The sequence below is a fragment of the Aptenodytes forsteri genome, unplaced genomic scaffold (genome assembly GCF_000699145.1).
Source record: "Aptenodytes forsteri isolate BGI_AS27 unplaced genomic scaffold, ASM69914v1 Scaffold206, whole genome shotgun sequence".
In the NCBI taxonomy this organism is placed as follows: Eukaryota; Metazoa; Chordata; class Aves; order Sphenisciformes; family Spheniscidae; genus Aptenodytes; species Aptenodytes forsteri.
In genome coordinates this window covers 1,165,858-1,172,134 of record NW_008794544.1, presented here as the reverse complement: position 1 = coordinate 1,172,134, position 6,277 = coordinate 1,165,858, and the positions used below count along the sequence as shown (strand labels likewise).

Here is a 6,277-nt window from a genome sequence, read left to right as displayed (position 1 = left end):
CGGGGCAGAGGCCGGCCTCCCCTTTCGCATAGCTTCCCCCCCCCACGTGTGTAAATCTCTTTAAATGGCTTCCTGTGTTTGTTGTTGCCCGGCCGGCTGGGCACGGTGTGCTGCTCTCGCACGCCGTCTCCGGAGCAGGAGACGAGCCCGCTTTCCGATTTGGGGTGACTCTCCCGCTGGATCTGGGCAGGCACAGCACTGTCAGCGCTGCCGTTTTGCAGCTCGGGAGCGTTTGCACGAACTACTGCTTATGGCTGTACCTGGTTAACGTGGCCTCGCTGTTCGGAGGTAGAGAGTGCCGTTTTCATTAGTTTATCCGTTTATCTCGTGAAGATAAACCGGCAATGTGGGAAAAAGTTGCGTACGAATACCAGTGTTGGTGCACTGATTTAAAAACACTCGTTACAACTTCCTCCTGCGGTACCGGGGGAGGGAGGGTAGTGTCCGGCTAACGACTGCGTGTGAAACTGGTGCTTGCCAGTGTGAAATTGGAATTACTCTGCCGTTCTCGACGGTATGGTCCCTGTGCATTAATCGGATAAGTCTGTGTAGTCGAGACCTTCTCGTTTAAATCTTTTTCCCGATTGTGTCGCTTTAGATAGAGTTACTGAGCAAGAAGTCTGCAATTGCTTGGTGTATGTTTGAGATAAACATGTGGTTTCCTGAAAGCCATGTTAATATGCCAGCTCTTCTCTAATGGTTTAGGACTAGTGAAACTCTTCATGTTCCCCGCTGAACTTAAAATTACTGTGTTTCTTGGCTGCTCTTAGGAATAAGGCAGGGCTAAAGCTGGAACATATGTGGATGAAAAGCTCTTAAGGAATACTCGCGTTGAATCACCAGCCTCCTGCAGCCTTTCCTCCTAAGGATGTCTGCGCTGCAGAAGTTCTCTCGGATCGCCCAGCTGGCATTAAACTTGCCAGCGGGCACAAGCTAATGTGCTTCAGGTTAGGCTAGTGCTTGCACTGTTAGGCTGAACTTGAGCTGTTAGCTGGAATTAATCCCTGATCACTCCGTTTTCACTATTTAGAGCTCAGTTTTAATTAAAACGCCCACCTTGGTTGTATAGATTTATCTGGAGTCCGAATTGTAGTGCCATAGTTAAATTGAGCTTATTGCTTGAGCGCTTTAAGGAGCTCAGGGTACCTTGGACAAGAGCTGCTATTCTAATGTTTGGGTAGGATATCGGGATGACAGATAAAATGTTAGGTGAACATAGGTTTTCTTAGAGTTGGTTGGAAAAGGAATGCAAGTTTTATGTGAAACTACTGCAGGATTGCAAGGAAAACCTGATGGTGCATAAATATCCATTATCCAAAATACTATTTTTGGATTTATAAATGCAACATTCACCTTCAAGATGCCTAATAATATTTTTTCAGCAAGTGTATTTCTGAGGCAGCTATTGTTACAGACATTTCATGGCAGTAGGTCATCTTATCAGTTTCCTCCAATCAGGGATTTGCTATTCACTCTGCAGTATTTTAGCCCAACTTGCCTTAAATAACTTGTTTCTAATTCTGAAACTTTCATTCTTAATTTCTTTTACCTCTTTCTATCTTTGAAAATGTTCTTTTTGTTTAATGTTACTGCGGTATATTCCTTACTATCTTGTTGCCTAGTTTCTAACTTTGAGTTGTGAATGATTACCCTTTAAAGGTATGTCCTGTCACTGTGTAGTCTCCTGTCTCACTAGATGTTGCTAATTCATGCCACACTTGGAAGTTTCTCTCACTCCCATTAAGCTATGTGTAAATAAAACATATTCCAAGCAGTTTTTCCTACTAAACTTACTATTTTTTTCCTTCTGTCTTCCTATCCCCAGTCTGTCATAAGACTATAAAATAGCGGGAGGGTAAAAGGGGGAGGGACAGAATATTGGTTTGCGTGTCACAGTAGCCTGAAAGTTAATGTAAGTATTTATTTGAAGATTAACCTTTCATTGTCATGGGAATCTTTATAAAAATGAGCCTCTGCTTTTATACCACTGAGAGTTTAAGAAAAAAATATTTGTACTAACTGTAATAGTAAATGAAACAGTAGGATAGATGAGGTATCAGTGGTTCTTTTGTACAGTATTAAAGATAAAGTTTGGACAAAGTAAGCTTCTGTAAGGTAGCTGTACAGAGGTTGGTGTTTTCAAGTGGAAAACAGTGCTGGATGCATCCCTGTGCAATTACATTTCAGTTAACAACTTCTTACAAGGGAAGGAATTGCAGTTTTTCAAAAGTCAGTGTAGCTTTCTTTGTGGTGCACTTTCAGGTTACACTTGCTTTATTGCAAATCTGATTAAGAGTCTCTGTTTTCTTTCCGCTTTTATGTTTAATTTCCATATCCTTTCACACTTTTAATAGCACTTGAATGTCTCTTGATACATATGTTTAAATTAATACCAAAAGAATAGCCCCATTTTTTTCTTAATGCCATGATACCAGATACATGGAACAAAAGTAGGTAATTTGTACCCTGACCATATTTCCAACATACATAATGAGGCAGCAAAGCCATTTAGATTTAATGAAACTTGGGAGAGATCTTTCAGCCTTTGTCTTAGAGACAACACACGTATTCTTGACTTGACAAGCTTCAACTGCAGGGCATGTTTAGCAGCTGCTAATAAACATATGGCATAGTGCCACTGTTCAAGTGCGAAAAGGAAATTGTAGGTGTTAAGACAGTAAAGCAGTGGAAATTTCTATAGGTCTGTTGGATATTACACTAAGGAAGAAATGAGTGATGATTTCAGTTTATTTTTGGGATACATTTAATTTGGAATGCCAAAATACATCACAAGTGGCTGCAGCTGCTGTAATTCAAGGGTATTGAGCTGTCAGTTGGTGCTTCTTTCCAAGACAAAAATCTTGACTCCTTTTTTTCTATTCTATTTTTTTAAAATAATCTGTCTCAATATTAAAGCTTAAGGAAAGATATAATCAGATTGAAACTACCTTTGTTTTTTTAATAAACAGACTATTGTGTTGCAAAAATCTTAAGAAATAGACACTTACTGGGAAATCACTGCAAAAGATTTTAATTCTGTGATGAATTTAGATCCATGAGATGCAGATTTATTGGCTGCTGGGGGTTCCTCCCCTCAAAGCTGCTTCTTAAAACATTTTCTCTCTGGACATAATTTGAAGCCGAGCTTTGGAAATACTGCCAGAAAAGCTTTCTCCAGCCTAACAGGCATGTTGGTTTAAAGCAGAAGCTCTCCAAAAGGAGGAAGGCCTTTGATGTGTTATTTTTTCCATGTGAACTGTAATTGTTTGCTTTGTATGAGCAGTGATGAATAGAAGTCGTGCTTCAGATGTAAGAGTTACATTATAGTGTTCTAAGTTAACTTCTTGAATTACTCTTAGCAGAGCAAAAAAGTTGAGGAGGAAGTCAGGCCTTCAGAGTAAGGAGTATCACTTACTGTATTTTTATACAGTGTTTTTACCAGACCTCACACTACTCAATTGGATGTTAGGCACTTAATGGAACAGTTTTAAATTGCCGAGTTTTCTGTGAGCGATGCTATGGCATGTAAAACGGCAGCGGAGCATCATGTGTGCAGCTGATAGGACCGACTTTTGAGATAATTTTCCTCTGTAGCTGCACATGCTTAAGAAGTTCCTGATAGCTCACTTTTGTTAGAGGATCCATTTTTCAGGATAAGAATTAATTTGGGGGCATAGGGAAACTGCAGTAGAGTAAGGTGTGGTAACAGGGAAGGGATTACAAAAATGTGGCATAACTGCTTTTCCTATACATACAGCTGAGATGGAATCTATGGTTAGATTGTTGGTTTTGGGTTTGTTTGTTTGTTTTTCTCCCCCCCCTTTCTTGCTCCCAGGAGACACAGTGTGCTGATGGCACAGGAGGAGAAAGAAAAGCAGGTTTCTAGTAGCAGGTTTTGATCATCTGTTTCTGCTCCTGTTAGCTTTTAGGCAAGTTTAATTAGTGAATTATACATATGAAATAGTAATTTATCTTTGGGTGTATTCAGATGAGTCTAATTGAAACTGAGCACAACATTAGTTTCCTTGAGCAGTCTCTGTTCTGTCAGACTGCTTCTTAATCTCACCTACAGAGAGAAGCTTTTCAGACTTACAATGCTGTAGATTCCACAAATAAAGCTGAAATACTCCTGATTTTTATTCTAGATTTCTTACCAGTTTTTATTAAAGGATAAGGTGGTTTGGTGTTGAGATAACTTAGGTGATGGGAATATTTGGTCTATATTCTGAAAATATAATTGACATCTAAGCAAATATCATCAGTTTGTGGTTCTCATCAGAAAAATAGTAGCCTTATGACGATGTGCTATGAGCACAACATAAGTAACAAGCTTGAAAATACACTCTTTTAATTTTCTGTAATTATTTTTTGCACCTTACCTCCTCTTGAACTGTATTGTACCCTTTCTGTACAAAGGAGAGATGTTTAAAACTCTCCAAGGGATATTACATTTTTTTCATTTTTCTCATGGTAAATGTTAATTCTACTTGTCACACTTGGTTTACTTAGGCTTGGTAACTGTTCAGATGTCAGGGCTTTCATTTCATTTGAGGTGTGGCATTAGGATTAGCTACTTCCATAGTAGCAGTTAAACAGTTGTTTCCAATATTACAGTTAGTTTAGTTTTAAAAATATTTATGGACCCATTTCTGTAAAGCTGTGATATTGATCTCTTTCCCCCAACACACACCCCTGTAGCTTGGACGTTAGTTGCATGATGTCTCTTATTTTTCACTCAGCCTTCTGGTCTTTTCATAATGAAGGCTTCAGTCTTGTGTTTCTGTAGCACATTTGTGATCTGCAGCTCCTTTTTACCATGCTGGGTTGTCGTTTTCTTAGGAAAAAAAATGTATTGTAAATCTTGATTTCTTTTTTATCAGCTTGATGGGATACATACACATGCTCAGTTAAAATGTACTCTATCTCCATTCTTTAATCAGACATTTCTAAAAAGAAAAGAACCGCTGCAGATTATTTTTAAATTTTATGTGGTGTTTAATGTGTTCTCAGAGAACAAAATTGTCAGCTATCATAGCATCTACCTAACATTTACTGTGTGAGATGCGAGTCACTGATTGACTTTGACTAGAGTGACAACACTTTAGGGTACGATAATTTTCATCTTAATCTGATCCAAAGTCAGTGTAATTGGTGTTTTGAAACTACACAGTGCGCCGTTGCTGGAGTGACAGAAAGCTAGTCCAGATCTGAAATCCGCTTTGTCACACATTTGGGATGTACTTTCTGTTTCAGAGCTCTGATCTGAGGGAGTACTTGGGTATGTCAGAGAGCACGCAGAAGAAATTAAGCTGAGGTTGGACAAAAATCTGTTGCTTGTTTTCACATAAAAGCCTAATTGCTTTTATTTCTACCTCTTCTTTTCACTGAAGTGTTTTTCTGAGAAGGGTAGAGATTTAGAAGCAATTTGAATGTGACAGCAAACTGAAATTTCTCTGCAAGAGAAATTTGGAGATGCTGAAATGGTACAGTTTCTATTTTGGTTATGCTGGGCATTATTTGCTGCTTATAGAAGTAAATACCGTTTTAGAGGATGTAGTTACAGCCTCAGTTGTCATCCCAGTGATCCACACTGGGACTATAACTTGAGGTGAGTACTGATTTAATGCACTAATTCCTGTGTGGTGGAAAGTGACTTTTTAAAATATAGCTGTTTTTTTGCCATAGTCCCAGGTTAAGGGTATTACTTTTCTGCAACATATATTTTAGCCCCAGTATAGATTATGGGCTCATGACTGCATTAACATTCCCTCGTTGATGCTGATTTTGACCTGTAATGTTCAGGTAGTCGAGCTTTAATGATACCTCTAGCCCCCAAACCTGTGAATTATTCTGGGAAATGAGAGGAGAAAATAATGGCATAACTTGCAAAATCTGATCTTTTCTTGTCCTAATCTATTGGAGCCAGCCAGTTTTGAGCTGTCCTTATTTGCTAGGGAAGAAGAAAGAGTCTTAGAGATCCAGTATAAAACAGACTCTGTCATTGTCGCTGCTCTTGATGGCAGTACGTATCAATCAATACAAGTATGGTCTCAAATACGCCAGTCTGTGGTGTTTTCTGCTTTGTTCTAGCTGCTGCTTTTGTAGCAGCTCTGAATCGTCATTGTCTAAACATCAGTAATAAATTTTCTAAATGCTCTAAAATCCAGTTCAGATCTCTTGTTTCTCATCAGTCTCTCACTGTCTGAACTAATCTTTAATAACAACTAATTTCTTGGTGTTGGATTGTCTGATACAACTTTTAGCAAAATTTTCAAGC

The 6,277-nt window shown here is 38.8% G+C and overlaps 1 protein-coding gene across 1 annotated transcript in view; it reads left to right on the top strand.

Annotated features, from left to right (window-relative positions):
* Window positions 1-6,277, top strand: part of ZBTB10 (zinc finger and BTB domain containing 10) — a 29,153-nt gene that overhangs the window by 660 nt on the left and 22,216 nt on the right. The gene's annotated exons all lie outside the window — the stretch shown is intronic.